Below are 19,797 nucleotides of genomic sequence, written 5' to 3'. Positions count from 1 at the left end.
CCTGCAACAGCTCGCTCACCACCGCACCTTCCGGCCCCTGTCCTTCCCACGCAGACGCCCCCACCCCACACACACCCGGGAGCCACGCCTCCAGGACCTGACACCTTGCGGGCTCAGCCACTCTTACGCCCAGACCCCTTCCTTGTCCTTGCTCTCGTCCTTACCCCGACCCCGCTTGTGTCACGCTTCTCGCTGTAAGGAACACCCCACACTGGCACCCGCACAGCCCAACCTCTTCACCTTTCGCCACGTTTCCAAGCTCTCTGCCTCACTCTGCCCGCACTGCGAAAGTTATACTATGTTTGCACAACCAGGAGCAAGGAAGTTGCCACCTCTGGGAGTGATACATCCCATTTTCCTGGAGAGTCCCCAAAGCGTCCACTTGCACGAGGAGTTCAAAAAGAAGTCCACACTATCATCGCAGACTGCACTCTAGATTCATGTTCTGACCCTCGACAGAAATACGTTTCCAACACCGGCCCGCTCCTCCACCACTACTGCCACCACCACCATCAGCACGACAAACACCACCCCCTCCCCTGAACCTCTGCTCCCACCAACAGCGTCAGCCCTCGGGACAGCACCACCGGCACCACCACCTCAGCCTCCACCCTACTCCCACAGACACCCCCATCCCACCCCCTATCTCCCCACTTTTCCCCCGATCCTTTCCAAATCCTACGTTGTCAAGGATCCTGCCCTTGCCTCTGTCCCGTTGCCCTCCTTTTTTCCCCCTTCGTCTTCGTCTCCTTTTCGTAGCAGTACGGTTGATTTACAATACTGGGTTACTTTCAGGTGTACAGCCAAGTGATTCAGTTATATGTCCTTTTCCAGGTTATTTTCCATTATACGTTATCACGACATATGAATACAGTTCCCTGTGCTGTACGGCAAATCCTTGTTGCTTCTGTGCTTTATGTATAGTATTTCCCCTCTGTTAATCGCAGCTCCGGATTCTTCCCTGCCCTACACTTTCCCCTTGGGTAACGAACAGTGTGTTTTCCATGTCTGTGAGTCCGTTGCTCTTTGGCACATACATCCGTTTGTAGTACGGTTTAGATTCCACATATCTTTGTGCTTCTCTGCCTGACTTACGTCGCTAAGTGGAGTATACTCTAGGTCCATCCTTATCGGTGCAAATGGCAATATCTCACTCTTTTGTATGGCTGAGTAATATTCCACAGTACATACGTACCACGTCTTCCTGTGCCAGCCATCGGTTGATGGGCACTTGGGTTTTGTCCATGTCTTGGCTGTGGCCCGTAGTGCTGCTGTGAACGTGGGGGTGCATGGATCTCTGCAAATGACAGTTTCTCTCCTTTGCCGATGTGTACCCACGATGGGGAGGGCTGGATCATATGGGAGCTCGTATTCCACCTATTTATTTAGTGTGTTGTTTTTATTTATGCATTTAATATTTACTTATTCATTTACTTATAAGAACTAGTAGCTGTAATTTTGGAAGAAAAGTTGATTAACGATATTGAGTTAGTTTCAGGTGCACAGCAAAGCGGATACTGTCTTCCATGTCTAATATTGTTTCAGATTGCTTTCCATTACAGTTTACTACAGGATATTGAATATCATTCCCGGTGTTATTCTGGAAATCCTTGTTGCTTATGTCTTTTATATGAAGTACGGTGTATCTGTTCATCGCAGCTCCTAATTTATGCCTCCACCCCTCCCGTTCTCCTCGGGGAACCATCAGTGTGTTTCCTATGTCTGTGAGTCTGTTTCTCTTTTGCACATACCTTCTTTTCTATTATGTTTTAGATTCCACGTATGTTTGTGCTTCTCTGTCAGACTTACTTCGCTAAGTGTAATGTTCTCTAGGACCATCCTTATTGTGGCAAATGGCAATATTTCGTTTTCTGAAATGGCTGAGTAATATTCCACAGTACATATATACCGCATCTTTTCCTGTCAGCCAACTGTTGACGGGCACATGGGTTTTTTCTATGTCTTGGCTGCGGCACACAGTGCTGCTGCAAACACGGGGGTGCGTGGATCTCTTCAAACAACAGTTTTTCTCTTTGGCGGATGTGTACCCACGACGGGGATTGCTGGATCATCTGATGGCTCATGTTTCTCCTGTTTATTTTGGTCGTTGTTTTTATTTATTTACTTACTTACTTACTTATAAGTACTAGTACTCGTGGTTTAAGAAGAAGAGTTGATTAACAATATTGAGTTAGTTTCAGGTGTACAGCAAGGGGGATACTGTTTTCCATGTCTAATATTGTTTCAGATTGATTTCCACTACAGGTTATTGCAGGATATTGACTATCACTCCCTGCGTTATTCTGGAAATCCTTGTTGCTTATCTCCTTTATATGAAGTACTGTGTATCTGTTCATCGAGCTCCTAATTTATCCCTCCACCCCTCCTTTTTACCTCGGGTAACCATCACTGTGTCTTCTAGGTCTGTGAGTCTGTTTCTGTTTTGCACATAGATTCATTGGTAGTACTTTTTAGATTCCACATATCTTTGTGCTTCTCTGTCGGACCTACTTCACTAAGTGTAATATTCTCTGGGAGCATTCTTGTTGCGGCAAATGGCAATATTTCATTCTTTTTTATTAATGGCTGAGTAATATCCCATAGTACATATATACCACCTCTTCTTGTACTAGCCACCCGTTGACGGGCACTTGGGTTTTTTCCCGTGTCTTGGCTACTGCAAATAGTGCCGCTGTGAACGTGGAGGTGCTTGTGCCTTTTTGCACTCTTGTTTCGTCATTGCCGGGTACGTACCCAGGAGTGGGATTGCTGGATCATAGGGGACCTCTCCTTTGGCCTCTTTCAACCTCAACCCCTCCTCCCCCCACCCCCGCCGCCACACACACCTGAGACCGGATGGTTTCTCCCGATGAGAGGTGATGTATATGTCTCTGGGGCAGTAGAATGCCCCCACCCCATTCGGACCCCGCCTAGCCCCTGAGGCGCGCTCCGTTTCTGCTCTTCTCTTGCCTGCCTCCTACCCACCGCCCCCAGTCCCAACCCACTGGTTAGCCTGACCACCTTGCCGCACAGCACACCAGTCTGGCGCGCTCACCCGCCACCCCACCGCGAAGGGGTCCTCTCCCACCGTCTTCCTCGCCCCACAGCCCACTCACACACCCCGCCCTTCCCCCCAGCCTGCCGGCTCGGACCCCTCTCCCCGCCACCTTCCCCTTGTATCCCAGGCCCGACTGTCACATGTCCTGCCCGGAAGTCTCACTTCCGCCAGTGCTCCTCAGACGCACTCCTACTCCAGGCCCACCCCGGCCCCTGATCTGACCCACCCGTACACACGTGCCGGGCCAGGTGCTGCCACCACCCCCAAGCTTCTGCTGAGCCCCTGCCTGAGTGGCCAGCCGCTCTCCCGGGCCAGGTCCCCGCCAGCCCAACACCTCCCGCTCCTGCCCGCGCTCCACCCAGACACCCCAGGCCCTTCCTCGCACCTCCCAGCACGCGGCCCACCGCCGCCCTCTCTCCATGGGGTCCTTCTGCTCCGTTCCCTAACCCGCGTGGGGTGGCCACCGACCGCGGCCACAAACACCTTCATCCCACACTGTCAGCCACCCCCACGGCACCGGCAAGGGCGTTCAGGAAACCTGCTGCGGTGGTGCGAAGCACCCGTCTGCCCACCGGTGCTCCTTTCCACAGGGGATCCGGCTTTGTTAGAAGGCACCGCGTGTGACACCGCCGTCGCCGTCGGCGCTGCCGCCGCTGTCGCCGTGGGGGAAAAGCAGTGCTGATGGAGAGTCCAGACACAGGCGGGGGCGTTTGCTCGTGGCCACGGCCACGGCGGCGAGAGGCGCGGCCCCGGCCACTCGTGTTTGGGGCTGAGGCAAGCGTCCGAAAAGGAAGACACGGGACGTCGAAGGCCTCGAGTGGGCGCGCGCCAGTGCGGCCAAAAGGTTTGGCCGGGGAGGGAGGGTGGAGGTTGCCTGGCAGGGCTTGGGCTGGAGGTGCAGGGCACCGGGCGGCTCTTGTCGGGGCGCCGAGGCCGCGGAGCAAGCGTGGCCTAAAAGTGGGATGTGGACGGTGGGAGGTAGAGAGGCAGAAGAAAGGCTTCCCTGACCGGGAATCGAACCCGGGCCGCGGCGGTGAGAGCGCCGAATCCTAACCACTAGACCACCAGGGAGCGTCAGGCTCTACCACTGCTCCTGCTGGACCCATAGCACCCGCTCGGCGCCACCTTGGCGCCAAGACCCGGCCTTTCCAAGTCCAGCCACGCGCCGCCCCTGGCAATCCACGTGTCCTACCGTCCTTCCTGCTTGCAGCGCCCTCAGAACACTGCGCGCCTGCTTCTCGCACACACAAGAAAAGCCGCTGGGGCCAGCTAGCTCCCTGCTCCCAGCTCTCCCTCACAGGCCCCCGGCCGGCCGGCCGCCCGTGGAGCTCGGTAAAAGGTCAGCCCGCTGCGTTGGCCGGGAATCGAACCCGGGTCAACTGCTTGGAAGGCAGCTATGCTCACCACTATACCACCAACGCTGCACAGCCCGGGCCGCCCCGAGACGCCGGCACCGGGCTCGCCCGAGCGCACTCTCGTCGCCGCCGCCTTCTCCTCCTCCTCCTCCTCCTCCTCCTCCTCCTCCTTCTCTTCCTCCTCCTACTCCCCTTTCTCTTCCTCGTCCTCCTCCTCGTCCTCCTCCTCCTCCTCCTCCTCAGCCGCCGCCGCCGCCGCAGCCGCCGCTTGGAGCAGCCCTGCCCCGACGCCCCGCCGGCCGGCAGCTCTGTGACGTCACAGGCGCCACCAAGGCTCCCCGGCGCCCCACCCGCGCCAGCCCTACGAAGCTGCCCTCGGCCACCGGCCCGACCGCCTCAGGGGGGCGCTCTCGCTGCCTTGCTGCTCCAGGGCCCTCCGCTCCACGCCGCGGCCCGCCCCCGCCCCCGGGGCACGCGTCTTCCAGCCCCCGGCTCGCCAAAGCCCTTCTCCACCGGGCGCTGGGCCAGGCCACTCCCCGCACCGACAGGGGGACGGCACTCATCCGCCTCCCACCCGTCCCGGCAGCTGTGCACCTATGCCGCTGTGCATAGCTGCGCAGCTGTGCGTCGCGACGCAAGGAGCCCCCTGAGACAGCCACTTGGGGCGGGCCGCAATGTCATCGGGCGCTTGTGGGGTCCAGAGGAGGCCGTCGCTCGGCCCTGGCGACTGAGCGCCCGGCGAGGAGGAAGGGCTGGGTGGCTGGAGGGGGGCGAGGGTGGGCAGGCTGGGCACGCGCTGGCGCCCTGCGCCTCGCTGGAGGGCGGAGGGCGGAGGGAGGAGAAGAAGGGCCCTTGGGAGCCAGGCGGCAGGACAGAGAGCGGCGCCAGCCACCAAAAGAGGGCGTGTTGCCTCCCCGTCGGGGAATCGAACCCCGGTCTCCCGCGTGACAGGCGGGGATACTCACCACTATACTAACGAGGACGGCGGCCACCGCCCCCGCGCCCGGCCGCTCTCGGGCTGCCTGCCGACGCCTCCCCCTGCCCTCCGGCCCCCTGCCCACCACGGGCGCCCGGCTCGTGCCCGACCCGACCCGACCCAACGCCACACCAACCGCGTCCTCCAAAGCAGCAGCCCCCGACCCCGACAGGGACCCGGACCCGCGTGGCCCTGAAAACTCCGAGTGCGCGCTGCCTACTGCCTCCGACGCGGGGATCGCGCCGGGTGGAGGGGGCCCGAGACGGAAAGCAAGGCTGCGAGGAGGGGGTGGGCGCGCGCCGGGCCATGGCCGGCGAGGAGACGCGCGGGTGGGGGTCGGCGGCAGGGGCTGGCCCGACGCGGCCCGGCTGCGTCCGGGGCCAGGGGTGGGCGAGGGCGCCACCGCGGCGCAGCCAGGCGCGTCGTCTGGCCGTGCTCCCCGTCGGCCGCCGCGCGCCCGTTCTGTCGCTCACCCAGACGGCCGCGCGCCTGGCGCGGAGCACCGCGCCCCGCCAAGGGCACCGGGGTTCGCGTCGCGTCGGGTCCCAGCCAGCCCAGCGGCCACGCGCACGCCCAGGCCCGCCGTCAGGATGGCCGAGCGGTCTAAGGCGCTGCGTTCAGGTCGCAGTCTCCCCTGGAGGCGTGGGTTCGAATCCCACTCCTGACAAGCCAGCCTTTTGGCCCGCCCGACAAACGCACCCGGCCCTATGGCAGCGCTTTACTGCCTTCCAGTCCGTTCGCGCCCTGCACTCTTGCGGCCTCTCCAAACTCCGGCCCGGACATCCACGCCTCTCAGACGCGGGACCTTCTCAGCCACGGCCGCGGGCCTGGCAGAAACGGCGCACTAGGAACCCTCCGGCGACTGGCTTTCCGGACAAACGCCCTCCCCAGGGGCCAGCTCCTAAGCCCCCTCCTACCTGCACCCCCACCAGAAAAACCTTCAGTCCTTCGCAGCCCATCTTTCCTCACCTGCTTGCGGCTGCTGCTGCTGCTGCTGGTTTTCCTGCCTGCCTGCCTGCCTGCCTGCCTGCCTGCCTGCCTTCGTCCCTCCCTCCCACTCCCACTCCCACGCTCCACCCCGCCCCCACCGCCACACGCAGAACGGCCGCGTGTGGAAAGCCCGTCCACGCCTGGCCCGCCCTCCGACTTCGGCCCGGTGAACAGCGGACTCGCTCTCACAGCCTTTCTTCCACTTCCGCCACCAGCAGCTCTCCCTCTTTCCAACATCCTGTCCTTCCCGCCAGCCCCAACGGCCCGCCTGCCCATTCCATTCCCTCCACAGCCACACCGTCTTGCCGGCCTGTGGTGCGTGCCCTCGGTGCTTTTTCGCCTTGGGACCTTGGCCGGACCACACCTGCCTACCTGCCTGCCTGCCTGCCTGCCTGCCTGCCTGCCGGGCCGCGTGCAGCCCAGCCTCCTGCTGGCCAGCCAACAGGGGGCCCTCCCTGCACGGGGCCTGGCGCAGGAGTCGCTCCCGGGAACGGTGCTCCAGTGAGTAGTGAGCGGAAGCCCTGGATGCCCTGTCACCCACCACAGACGTCCGGCCCCCAGCCCGGGCCACCCACCTCGGCGCCACAGCGCAAGTCCCTCGGGGAAGCCGCTGCTCCGGCCGGACCCAACCACACCCTGGCGCGCTCCCTCCCTCACCGGGCTGTCCGCGAGCCAGCAGCCAGGCTGCCCAAGTGCTTCTCCTCACAACCAACGCAGCAGAGCGGGACCCCGCGGGAGAGGGGTGGGCCAGAGCGCAGAAGCGAGGCTCAGACACCTTTGGTCTTGTGGCCTGAGCGCCGCTCGGCGACGGCGGCGGCGGCGGCGGCGGCGGCGGCGGCGGTGCCCGGTGTCCATCTCCCACGCTCGCGGTCCCTGCACAGCCCCGAGCTCCGATCCCTGCCCCCGCCCGCCCTCGCACGCCCCGCACCAGCAAGAAAGCCAGCCGCCAGAGGGGCTGTGCGTCGGGGCCGGGCGGCTGCTGAGAGGAACGTCGGCGCTCAGCCGCAGCGGCCACGCCTCGCCTGCCCTGACTGGGATTCGGGCGCGGGCCAGGCCGCTTCGGCTCCTGGCTTCCTCTGGCGACACCGACAGTCTCGCGGCGGCCGTGGACGGCAGAGAAAGCGCGGGACGGGCCGAGCACGCCTGCGTCCCTCCGTCCCTCGTCCCTCGGTGCTTCCGACCGCCTCGCGCCCTGGGGTCGCCAGCGTGCCCGGAGCCTCTCATTCAGGTGGCCCGTCGGCCTCCTGCTCAAATGGAGCACATGCCCACGGGGCGAGCAGTGACCAGGGTCCGGCGGTTGGCGGCGAGCGCCGCTGGGGCAGCGCCGGGCGCCGGCGGCCATCGGTGCATGGGTGGTTCAGTGGTAGAATTCTCGCCTGCCACGCGGGAGGCCCGGGTTCGATTCCCGGCCCATGCAGCCGCAGCGTCCCCTTTTGGTTCCCGCAGCCCCACAGCGGAGCTGGGCTTCCCCGCTGCCACACTCAAGGCACCGGTCCTGCAACAGCTCGCTCACCACCGCACCTTCCGGCCCCTGTCCTTCCCACGCAGACGCCCCCACCCCACACACACCCGGGAGCCACGCCTCCAGGACCTGACACCTTGCGGGCTCAGCCACTCTTACGCCCAGACCCCTTCCTTGTCCTTGCTCTCGTCCTTACCCCGACCCGGCTTGTGTCACGCTTCTCGCTGTAAGGAACACCCCACACTGGCACCCGCACAGCCCAACCTCTTCACCTTTCGCCACGTTTCCAAGCTCTCTGCCTCACTCTGCCCGCACTGCGAAAGTTATACTATGTTTGCACAACCAGGAGCAAGGAAGTTGCCACCTCTGGGAGTGATACATCCCATTTTCCTGGAGAGTCCCCAAAGCGTCCACTTGCACGAGGAGTTCAAAAAGAAGTCCACACTATCATCGCAGACTGCACTCTAGATTCATGTTCTGACCCTCGACAGAAATACGTTTCCAACACCGGCCCGCTCCTCCACCACTACTGCCACCACCACCATCAGCACGACAAACACCACCCCCTCCCCTGAACCTCTGCTCCCACCAACAGCGTCAGCCCTCGGGACAGCACCACCGGCACCACCACCTCAGCCTCCACCCTACTCCCACAGACACCCCCATCCCACCCCCTATCTCCCCACTTTTCCCCCGATCCTTTCCAAATCCTACGTTGTCAAGGATCCTGCCCTTGCCTCTGTCCCGTTGCCCTCCTTTTTTCCCCCTTCGTCTTCGTCTCCTTTTCGTAGCAGTACGGTTGATTTACAATACTGGGTTACTTTCAGGTGTACAGCCAAGTGATTCAGTTATATGTCCTTTTCCAGGTTATTTTCCATTATACGTTATCACGACATATGAATACAGTTCCCTGTGCTGTACGGCAAATCCTTGTTGCTTCTGTGCTTTATGTATAGTATTTCCCCTCTGTTAATCGCAGCTCCGGATTCTTCCCTGCCCTACACTTTCCCCTTGGGTAACGAACAGTGTGTTTTCCATGTCTGTGAGTCCGTTGCTCTTTGGCACATACATCCGTTTGTAGTACGGTTTAGATTCCACATATCTTTGTGCTTCTCTGCCTGACTTACGTCGCTAAGTGGAGTATACTCTAGGTCCATCCTTATCGGTGCAAATGGCAATATCTCACTCTTTTGTATGGCTGAGTAATATTCCACAGTACATACGTACCACGTCTTCCTGTGCCAGCCATCGGTTGATGGGCACTTGGGTTTTGTCCATGTCTTGGCTGTGGCCCGTAGTGCTGCTGTGAACGTGGGGGTGCATGGATCTCTGCAAATGACAGTTTCTCTCCTTTGCCGATGTGTACCCACGATGGGGAGGGCTGGATCATATGGGAGCTCGTATTCCACCTATTTATTTAGTGTGTTGTTTTTATTTATGCATTTAATATTTACTTATTCATTTACTTATAAGAACTAGTAGCTGTAATTTTGGAAGAAAAGTTGATTAACGATATTGAGTTAGTTTCAGGTGCACAGCAAAGCGGATACTGTCTTCCATGTCTAATATTGTTTCAGATTGCTTTCCATTACAGTTTACTACAGGATATTGAATATCATTCCCGGTGTTATTCTGGAAATCCTTGTTGCTTATGTCTTTTATATGAAGTACGGTGTATCTGTTCATCGCAGCTCCTAATTTATGCCTCCACCCCTCCCGTTCTCCTCGGGGAACCATCAGTGTGTTTCCTATGTCTGTGAGTCTGTTTCTCTTTTGCACATACCTTCTTTTCTATTATGTTTTAGATTCCACGTATGTTTGTGCTTCTCTGTCAGACTTACTTCGCTAAGTGTAATGTTCTCTAGGACCATCCTTATTGTGGCAAATGGCAATATTTCGTTTTCTGAAATGGCTGAGTAATATTCCACAGTACATATATACCGCATCTTTTCCTGTCAGCCAACTGTTGACGGGCACATGGGTTTTTTCTATGTCTTGGCTGCGGCACACAGTGCTGCTGCAAACACGGGGGTGCGTGGATCTCTTCAAACAACAGTTTTTCTCTTTGGCGGATGTGTACCCACGACGGGGATTGCTGGATCATCTGATGGCTCATGTTTCTCCTGTTTATTTTGGTCGTTGTTTTTATTTATTTACTTACTTACTTACTTATAAGTACTAGTACTCGTGGTTTAAGAAGAAGAGTTGATTAACAATATTGAGTTAGTTTCAGGTGTACAGCAAGGGGGATACTGTTTTCCATGTCTAATATTGTTTCAGATTGATTTCCACTACAGGTTATTGCAGGATATTGACTATCACTCCCTGCGTTATTCTGGAAATCCTTGTTGCTTATCTCCTTTATATGAAGTACTGTGTATCTGTTCATCGAGCTCCTAATTTATCCCTCCACCCCTCCTTTATACCTCGGGTAACCATCACTGTGTCTTCTAGGTCTGTGAGTCTGTTTCTGTTTTGCACATAGATTCATTGGTAGTACTTTTTAGATTCCACATATCTTTGTGCTTCTCTGTCGGACCTACTTCACTAAGTGTAATATTCTCTGGGAGCATTCTTGTTGCGGCAAATGGCAATATTTCATTCTTTTTTATTAATGGCTGAGTAATATCCCATAGTACATATATACCACCTCTTCTTGTACTAGCCACCCGTTGACGGGCACTTGGGTTTTTTCCCGTGTCTTGGCTACTGCAAATAGTGCCGCTGTGAACGTGGAGGTGCTTGTGCCTTTTTGCACTCTTGTTTCGTCATTGCCGGGTACGTACCCAGGAGTGGGATTGCTGGATCATAGGGGACCTCTCCTTTGGCCTCTTTCAACCTCAACCCCTCCTCCCCCCACCCCCGCCGCCACACACACCTGAGACCGGATGGTTTCTCCCGATGAGAGGTGATGTATATGTCTCTGGGGCAGTAGAATGCCCCCACCCCATTCGGACCCCGCCTAGCCCCTGAGGCGCGCTCCGTTTCTGCTCTTCTCTTGCCTGCCTCCTACCCACCGCCCCCAGTCCCAACCCACTGGTTAGCCTGACCACCTTGCCGCACAGCACACCAGTCTGGCGCGCTCACCCGCCACCCCACCGCGAAGGGGTCCTCTCCCACCGTCTTCCTCGCCCCACAGCCCACTCACACACCCCGCCCTTCCCCCCAGCCTGCCGGCTCGGACCCCTCTCCCCGCCACCTTCCCCTTGTATCCCAGGCCCGACTGTCACATGTCCTGCCCGGAAGTCTCACTTCCGCCAGTGCTCCTCAGACGCACTCCTACTCCAGGCCCACCCCGGCCCCTGATCTGACCCACCCGTACACACGTGCCGGGCCAGGTGCTGCCACCACCCCCAAGCTTCTGCTGAGCCCCTGCCTGAGTGGCCAGCCGCTCTCCCGGGCCAGGTCCCCGCCAGCCCAACACCTCCCGCTCCTGCCCGCGCTCCACCCAGACACCCCAGGCCCTTCCTCGCACCTCCCAGCACGCGGCCCACCGCCGCCCTCTCTCCATGGGGTCCTTCTGCTCCGTTCCCTAACCCGCGTGGGGTGGCCACCGACCGCGGCCACAAACACCTTCATCCCACACTGTCAGCCACCCCCACGGCACCGGCAAGGGCGTTCAGGAAACCTGCTGCGGTGGTGCGAAGCACCCGTCTGCCCACCGGTGCTCCTTTCCACAGGGGATCCGGCTTTGTTAGAAGGCACCGCGTGTGACACCGCCGTCGCCGTCGGCGCTGCCGCCGCTGTCGCCGTGGGGGAAAAGCAGTGCTGATGGAGAGTCCAGACACAGGCGGGGGCGTTTGCTCGTGGCCACGGCCACGGCGGCGAGAGGCGCGGCCCCGGCCACTCGTGTTTGGGGCTGAGGCAAGCGTCCGAAAAGGAAGACACGGGACGTCGAAGGCCTCGAGTGGGCGCGCGCCAGTGCGGCCAAAAGGTTTGGCCGGGGAGGGAGGGTGGAGGTTGCCTGGCAGGGCTTGGGCTGGAGGTGCAGGGCACCGGGCGGCTCTTGTCGGGGCGCCGAGGCCGCGGAGCAAGCGTGGCCTAAAAGTGGGATGTGGACGGTGGGAGGTAGAGAGGCAGAAGAAAGGCTTCCCTGACCGGGAATCGAACCCGGGCCGCGGCGGTGAGAGCGCCGAATCCTAACCACTAGACCACCAGGGAGCGTCAGGCTCTACCACTGCTCCTGCTGGACCCATAGCACCCGCTCGGCGCCACCTTGGCGCCAAGACCCGGCCTTTCCAAGTCCAGCCACGCGCCGCCCCTGGCAATCCACGTGTCCTACCGTCCTTCCTGCTTGCAGCGCCCTCAGAACACTGCGCGCCTGCTTCTCGCACACACAAGAAAAGCCGCTGGGGCCAGCTAGCTCCCTGCTCCCAGCTCTCCCTCACAGGCCCCCGGCCGGCCGGCCGCCCGTGGAGCTCGGTAAAAGGTCAGCCCGCTGCGTTGGCCGGGAATCGAACCCGGGTCAACTGCTTGGAAGGCAGCTATGCTCACCACTATACCACCAACGCTGCACAGCCCGGGCCGCCCCGAGACGCCGGCACCGGGCTCGCCCGAGCGCACTCTCGTCGCCGCCGCCTTCTCCTCCTCCTCCTCCTCCTCCTCCTCCTCCTCCTCCTTCTCTTCCTCCTCCTACTCCCCTTTCTCTTCCTCGTCCTCCTCCTCGTCCTCCTCCTCCTCCTCCTCCTCAGCCGCCGCCGCCGCCGCAGCCGCCGCTTGGAGCAGCCCTGCCCCGACGCCCCGCCGGCCGGCAGCTCTGTGACGTCACAGGCGCCACCAAGGCTCCCCGGCGCCCCACCCGCGCCAGCCCTACGAAGCTGCCCTCGGCCACCGGCCCGACCGCCTCAGGAGGGCGCTCTCGCTGCCTTGCTGCTCCAGGGCCCTCCGCTCCACGCCGCGGCCCGCCCCCGCCCCCGGGGCACGCGTCTTCCAGCCCCCGGCTCGCCAAAGCCCTTCTCCACCGGGCGCTGGGCCAGGCCACTCCCCGCACCGACAGGGGGACGGCACTCATCCGCCTCCCACCCGTCCCGGCAGCTGTGCACCTATGCCGCTGTGCATAGCTGCGCAGCTGTGCGTCGCGACGCAAGGAGCCCCCTGAGACAGCCACTTGGGGCGGGCCGCAATGTCATCGGGCGCTTGTGGGGTCCAGAGGAGGCCGTCGCTCGGCCCTGGCGACTGAGCGCCCGGCGAGGAGGAAGGGCTGGGTGGCTGGAGGGGGGCGAGGGTGGGCAGGCTGGGCACGCGCTGGCGCCCTGCGCCTCGCTGGAGGGCGGAGGGCGGAGGGAGGAGAAGAAGGGCCCTTGGGAGCCAGGCGGCAGGACAGAGAGCGGCGCCAGCCACCAAAAGAGGGCGTGTTGCCTCCCCGTCGGGGAATCGAACCCCGGTCTCCCGCGTGACAGGCGGGGATACTCACCACTATACTAACGAGGACGGCGGCCACCGCCCCCGCGCCCGGCCGCTCTCGGGCTGCCTGCCGACGCCTCCCCCTGCCCTCCGGCCCCCTGCCCACCACGGGCGCCCGGCTCGTGCCCGACCCGACCCGACCCAACGCCACACCAACCGCGTCCTCCAAAGCAGCAGCCCCCGACCCCGACAGGGACCCGGACCCGCGTGGCCCTGAAAACTCCGAGTGCGCGCTGCCTACTGCCTCCGACGCGGGGATCGCGCCGGGTGGAGGGGGCCCGAGACGGAAAGCAAGGCTGCGAGGAGGGGGTGGGCGCGCGCCGGGCCATGGCCGGCGAGGAGACGCGCGGGTGGGGGTCGGCGGCAGGGGCTGGCCCGACGCGGCCCGGCTGCGTCCGGGGCCAGGGGTGGGCGAGGGCGCCACCGCGGCGCAGCCAGGCGCGTCGTCTGGCCGTGCTCCCCGTCGGCCGCCGCGCGCCCGTTCTGTCGCTCACCCAGACGGCCGCGCGCCTGGCGCGGAGCACCGCGCCCCGCCAAGGGCACCGGGGTTCGCGTCGCGTCGGGTCCCAGCCAGCCCAGCGGCCACGCGCACGCCCAGGCCCGCCGTCTGGATGGCCGAGCTGTCTAAGGCGCTGCGTTCAGGTCGCAGTCTCCCCTGGAGGCGTGGGTTCGAATCCCACTCCTGACAAGCCAGCCTTTTGGCCCGCCCGACAAACGCACCCGGCCCTATGGCAGCGCTTTACTGCCTTCCAGTCCGTTCGCGCCCTGCACTCTTGCGGCCTCTCCAAACTCCGGCCCGGACATCCACGCCTCTCAGACGCGGGACCTTCTCAGCCACGGCCGCGGGCCTGGCAGAAACGGCGCACTAGGAACCCTCCGGCGACTGGCTTTCCGGACAAACGCCCTCCCCAGGGGCCAGCTCCTAAGCCCCCTCCTACCTGCACCCCCACCAGAAAAACCTTCAGTCCTTCGCAGCCCATCTTTCCTCACCTGCTTGCGGCTGCTGCTGCTGCTGCTGGTTTTCCTGCCTGCCTGCCTGCCTGCCTGCCTGCCTGCCTGCCTGCCTGCCTTCGTCCCTCCCTCCCACTCCCACTCCCACGCTCCACCCCGCCCCCACCGCCACACGCAGAACGGCCGCGTGTGGAAAGCCCGTCCACGCCTGGCCCGCCCTCCGACTTCGGCCCGGTGAACAGCGGACTCGCTCTCACAGCCTTTCTTCCACTTCCGCCACCAGCAGCTCTCCCTCTTTCCAACATCCTGTCCTTCCCGCCAGCCCCAACGGCCCGCCTGCCCATTCCATTCCCTCCACAGCCACACCGTCTTGCCGGCCTGTGGTGCGTGCCCTCGGTGCTTTTTCGCCTTGGGACCTTGGCCGGACCACACCTGCCTACCTGCCTGCCTGCCTGCCTGCCTGCCTGCCTGCCTGCCGGGCCGCGTGCAGCCCAGCCTCCTGCTGGCCAGCCAACAGGGGGCCCTCCCTGCACGGGGCCTGGCGCAGGAGTCGCTCCCGGGAACGGTGCTCCAGTGAGTAGTGAGCGGAAGCCCTGGATGCCCTGTCACCCACCACAGACGTCCGGCCCCCAGCCCGGGCCACCCACCTCGGCGCCACAGCGCAAGTCCCTCGGGGAAGCCGCTGCTCCGGCCGGACCCAACCACACCCTGGCGCGCTCCCTCCCTCACCGGGCTGTCCGCGAGCCAGCAGCCAGTCTGCCCAAGTGCTTCTCCTCACAACCAACGCAGCAGAGCGGGACCCCGCGGGAGAGGGGTGGGCCAGAGCGCAGAAGCGAGGCTCAGACACCTTTGGTCTTGTGGCCTGAGCGCCGCTCGGCGACGGCGGCGGCGGCGGCGGCGGCGGCGGCGGCGGTGCCCGGTGTCCATCTCCCACGCTCGCGGTCCCTGCACAGCCCCGAGCTCCGATCCCTGCCCCCGCCCGCCCTCGCACGCCCCGCACCAGCAAGAAAGCCAGCCGCCAGAGGGGCTGTGCGTCGGGGCCGGGCGGCTGCTGAGAGGAACGTCGGCGCTCAGCCGCAGCGGCCACGCCTCGCCTGCCCTGACTGGGATTCGGGCGCGGGCCAGGCCGCTTCGGCTCCTGGCTTCCTCTGGCGACACCGACAGTCTCGCGGCGGCCGTGGACGGCAGAGAAAGCGCGGGACGGGCCGAGCACGCCTGCGTCCCTCCGTCCCTCGTCCCTCGGTGCTTCCGACCGCCTCGCGCCCTGGGGTCGCCAGCGTGCCCGGAGCCTCTCATTCAGGTGGCCCGTCGGCCTCCTGCTCAAATGGAGCACATGCCCACGGGGCGAGCAGTGACCAGGGTCCGGCGGTTGGCGGCGAGCGCCGCTGGGGCAGCGCCGGGCGCCGGCGGCCATCGGTGCATGGGTGGTTCAGTGGTAGAATTCTCGCCTGCCACGCGGGAGGCCCGGGTTCGATTCCCGGCCCATGCAGCCGCAGCGTCCCCTTTTGGTTCCCGCAGCCCCACAGCGGAGCTGGGCTTCCCCGCTGCCACACTCAAGGCACCGGTCCTGCAACAGCTCGCTCACCACCGCACCTTCCGGCCCCTGTCCTTCCCACGCAGACGCCCCCACCCCACACACACCCGGGAGCCACGCCTCCAGGACCTGACACCTTGCGGGCTCAGCCACTCTTACGCCCAGACCCCTTCCTTGTCCTTGCTCTCGTCCTTACCCCGACCCCGCTTGTGTCACGCTTCTCGCTGTAAGGAACACCCCACACTGGCACCCGCACAGCCCAACCTCTTCACCTTTCGCCACGTTTCCAAGCTCTCTGCCTCACTCTGCCCGCACTGCGAAAGTTATACTATGTTTGCACAACCAGGAGCAAGGAAGTTGCCACCTCTGGGAGTGATACATCCCATTTTCCTGGAGAGTCCCCAAAGCGTCCACTTGCACGAGGAGTTCAAAAAGAAGTCCACACTATCATCGCAGACTGCACTCTAGATTCATGTTCTGACCCTCGACAGAAATACGTTTCCAACACCGGCCCGCTCCTCCACCACTACTGCCACCACCACCATCAGCACGACAAACACCACCCCCTCCCCTGAACCTCTGCTCCCACCAACAGCGTCAGCCCTCGGGACAGCACCACCGGCACCACCACCTCAGCCTCCACCCTACTCCCACAGACACCCCCATCCCACCCCCTATCTCCCCACTTTTCCCCCGATCCTTTCCAAATCCTACGTTGTCAAGGATCCTGCCCTTGCCTCTGTCCCGTTGCCCTCCTTTTTTCCCCCTTCGTCTTCGTCTCCTTTTCGTAGCAGTACGGTTGATTTACAATACTGGGTTACTTTCAGGTGTACAGCCAAGTGATTCAGTTATATGTCCTTTTCCAGGTTATTTTCCATTATACGTTATCACGACATATGAATACAGTTCCCTGTGCTGTACGGCAAATCCTTGTTGCTTCTGTGCTTTATGTATAGTATTTCCCCTCTGTTAATCGCAGCTCCGGATTCTTCCCTGCCCTACACTTTCCCCTTGGGTAACGAACAGTGTGTTTTCCATGTCTGTGAGTCCGTTGCTCTTTGGCACATACATCCGTTTGTAGTACGGTTTAGATTCCACATATCTTTGTGCTTCTCTGCCTGACTTACGTCGCTAAGTGGAGTATACTCTAGGTCCATCCTTATCGGTGCAAATGGCAATATCTCACTCTTTTGTATGGCTGAGTAATATTCCACAGTACATACGTACCACGTCTTCCTGTGCCAGCCATCGGTTGATGGGCACTTGGGTTTTGTCCATGTCTTGGCTGTGGCCCGTAGTGCTGCTGTGAACGTGGGGGTGCATGGATCTCTGCAAATGACAGTTTCTCTCCTTTGCCGATGTGTACCCACGATGGGGAGGGCTGGATCATATGGGAGCTCGTATTCCACCTATTTATTTAGTGTGTTGTTTTTATTTATGCATTTAATATTTACTTATTCATTTACTTATAAGAACTAGTAGCTGTAATTTTGGAAGAAAAGTTGATTAACGATATTGAGTTAGTTTCAGGTGCACAGCAAAGCGGATACTGTCTTCCATGTCTAATATTGTTTCAGATTGCTTTCCATTACAGTTTACTACAGGATATTGAATATCATTCCCGGTGTTATTCTGGAAATCCTTGTTGCTTATGTCTTTTATATGAAGTACGGTGTATCTGTTCATCGCAGCTCCTAATTTATGCCTCCACCCCTCCCGTTCTCCTCGGGGAACCATCAGTGTGTTTCCTATGTCTGTGAGTCTGTTTCTCTTTTGCACATACCTTCTTTTCTATTATGTTTTAGATTCCACGTATGTTTGTGCTTCTCTGTCAGACTTACTTCGCTAAGTGTAATGTTCTCTAGGACCATCCTTATTGTGGCAAATGGCAATATTTCGTTTTCTGAAATGGCTGAGTAATATTCCACAGTACATATATACCGCATCTTTTCCTGTCAGCCAACTGTTGACGGGCACATGGGTTTTTTCTATGTCTTGGCTGCGGCACACAGTGCTGCTGCAAACACGGGGGTGCGTGGATCTCTTCAAACAACAGTTTTTCTCTTTGGCGGATGTGTACCCACGACGGGGATTGCTGGATCATCTGATGGCTCATGTTTCTCCTGTTTATTTTGGTCGTTGTTTTTATTTATTTACTTACTTACTTACTTATAAGTACTAGTACTCGTGGTTTAAGAAGAAGAGTTGATTAACAATATTGAGTTAGTTTCAGGTGTACAGCAAGGGGGATACTGTTTTCCATGTCTAATATTGTTTCAGATTGATTTCCACTACAGGTTATTGCAGGATATTGACTATCACTCCCTGCGTTATTCTGGAAATCCTTGTTGCTTATCTCCTTTATATGAAGTACTGTGTATCTGTTCATCGAGCTCCTAATTTATCCCTCCACCCCTCCTTTTTACCTCGGGTAACCATCACTGTGTCTTCTAGGTCTGTGAGTCTGTTTCTGTTTTGCACATAGATTCATTGGTAGTACTTTTTAGATTCCACATATCTTTGTGCTTCTCTGTCGGACCTACTTCACTAAGTGTAATATTCTCTGGGAGCATTCTTGTTGCGGCAAATGGCAATATTTCATTCTTTTTTATTAATGGCTGAGTAATATCCCATAGTACATATATACCACCTCTTCTTGTACTAGCCACCCGTTGACGGGCACTTGGGTTTTTTCCCGTGTCTTGGCTACTGCAAATAGTGCCGCTGTGAACGTGGAGGTGCTTGTGCCTTTTTGCACTCTTGTTTCGTCATTGCCGGGTACGTACCCAGGAGTGGGATTGCTGGATCATAGGGGACCTCTCCTTTGGCCTCTTTCAACCTCAACCCCTCCTCCCCCCACCCCCGCCGCCACACACACCTGAGACCGGATGGTTTCTCCCGATGAGAGGTGATGTATATGTCTCTGGGGCAGTAGAATGCCCCCACCCCATTCGGACCCCGCCTAGCCCCTGAGGCGCGCTCTGTTTCTGCTCTTCTCTTGCCTGCCTCCTACCCACCGCCCCCAGTCCCAACCCACTGGTTAGCCTGACCACCTTGCCGCACAGCACACCAGTCTGGCGCGCTCACCCGCCACCCCACCGCGAAGGGGTCCTCTCCCACCGTCTTCCTCGCCCCACAGCCCACTCACACACCCCGCCCTTCCCCCCAGCCTGCCGGCTCGGACCCCTCTCCCCGCCACCTTCCCCTTGTATCCCAGGCCCGACTGTCACATGTCCTGCCCGGAAGTCTCACTTCCGCCAGTGCTCCTCAGACGCACTCCTACTCCAGGCCCACCCCGGCCCCTGATCTGACCCACCCGTACACACGTGCCGGGCCAGGTGCTGCCACCACCCCCAAGCTTCTGCTGAGCCCCTGCCTGAGTGGCCAGCCGCTCTCCCGGGCCAGGTCCCCGCCAGCCCAACACCTCCCGCTCCTGCCCGCGCTCCACCCAGACACCCCAGGCCCTTCCTCGCACCTCCCAGCACGCGGCCCACCGCCGCCCTCTCTCCATGGGGTCCTTCTGCTCCGTTCCCTAACCCGCGTGGGGTGGCCACCGACCGCGGCCACAAACACCTTCATCCCACACTGTCAGCCACCCCCACGGCACCGGCAAGGGCGTTCAGGAAACCTGCTGCGGTGGTGCGAAGCACCCGTCTGCCCACCGGTGCTCCTTTCCACAGGGGATCCGGCTTTGTTAGAAGGCACCGCGTGTGACACCGCCGTCGCCGTCGGCGCTGCCGCCGCTGTCGCCGTGGGGGAAAAGCAGTGCTGATGGAGAGTCCAGACACAGGCGGGGGCGTTTGCTCGTGGCCACGGCCACGGCGGCGAGAGGCGCGGCCCCGGCCACTCGTGTTTGGGGCTGAGGCAAGCGTCCGAAAAGGAAGACACGGGACGTCGAAGGCCTCGAGTGGGCGCGCGCCAGTGCGGCCAAAAGGTTTGGCCGGGGAGGGAGGGTGGAGGTTGCCTGGCAGGGCTTGGGCTGGAGGTGCAGGGCACCGGGCGGCTCTTGTCGGGGCGCCGAGGCCGCGGAGCAAGCGTGGCCTAAAAGTGGGATGTGGACGGTGGGAG

At 60.7% G+C, this 19,797-nt stretch overlaps 9 non-coding genes across 9 annotated transcripts; 3 read left to right on the top strand and 6 right to left on the bottom strand.

Moving 5' to 3' along the window:
- Nucleotides 1–4,057: 4,057 nt before the first annotated feature.
- On the bottom strand, nt 4,058–4,129 carry TRNAE-CUC (transfer RNA glutamic acid (anticodon CUC)). The gene has a single exon. It is a non-coding gene; the product is annotated as a tRNA-Glu (tRNA).
- Nucleotides 4,130–4,407: 278 nt separating this feature from the next.
- On the bottom strand, nt 4,408–4,479 carry TRNAG-UCC (transfer RNA glycine (anticodon UCC)). Its single transcript has one exon. It is a non-coding gene; the product is annotated as a tRNA-Gly (tRNA).
- Nucleotides 4,480–5,323: 844 nt separating this feature from the next.
- Nucleotides 5,324–5,395, bottom strand: TRNAD-GUC (transfer RNA aspartic acid (anticodon GUC)). The gene has a single exon. It is a non-coding gene; the product is annotated as a tRNA-Asp (tRNA).
- A 578-nt stretch (nt 5,396–5,973) lies between these two features.
- TRNAL-CAG (transfer RNA leucine (anticodon CAG)) lies at nt 5,974–6,056 on the top strand. The gene has a single exon. It is a non-coding gene; the product is annotated as a tRNA-Leu (tRNA).
- Nucleotides 6,057–7,725: 1,669 nt separating this feature from the next.
- Nucleotides 7,726–7,796, top strand: TRNAG-GCC (transfer RNA glycine (anticodon GCC)). Its single transcript has one exon. It is a non-coding gene; the product is annotated as a tRNA-Gly (tRNA).
- A 4,134-nt stretch (nt 7,797–11,930) lies between these two features.
- TRNAE-CUC (transfer RNA glutamic acid (anticodon CUC)) lies at nt 11,931–12,002 on the bottom strand. Its single transcript has one exon. It is a non-coding gene; the product is annotated as a tRNA-Glu (tRNA).
- Nucleotides 12,003–12,280: 278 nt separating this feature from the next.
- On the bottom strand, nt 12,281–12,352 carry TRNAG-UCC (transfer RNA glycine (anticodon UCC)). The gene has a single exon. It is a non-coding gene; the product is annotated as a tRNA-Gly (tRNA).
- Nucleotides 12,353–13,199: 847 nt separating this feature from the next.
- Nucleotides 13,200–13,271, bottom strand: TRNAD-GUC (transfer RNA aspartic acid (anticodon GUC)). The gene has a single exon. It is a non-coding gene; the product is annotated as a tRNA-Asp (tRNA).
- Nucleotides 13,272–15,613: 2,342 nt separating this feature from the next.
- TRNAG-GCC (transfer RNA glycine (anticodon GCC)) lies at nt 15,614–15,684 on the top strand. The gene has a single exon. It is a non-coding gene; the product is annotated as a tRNA-Gly (tRNA).
- Nucleotides 15,685–19,797: the final 4,113 nt, after the last annotated feature.

Source organism: Eubalaena glacialis, unplaced genomic scaffold (genome assembly GCF_028564815.1).
Source record: "Eubalaena glacialis isolate mEubGla1 unplaced genomic scaffold, mEubGla1.1.hap2.+ XY scaffold_353, whole genome shotgun sequence".
Lineage (NCBI taxonomy): Eukaryota > Metazoa > Chordata > Mammalia > Artiodactyla > Balaenidae > Eubalaena > Eubalaena glacialis.
The sequence above is the reverse complement of the archived record's forward strand: the minus strand, read 5'-3'. Positions and strand labels throughout refer to the sequence as shown.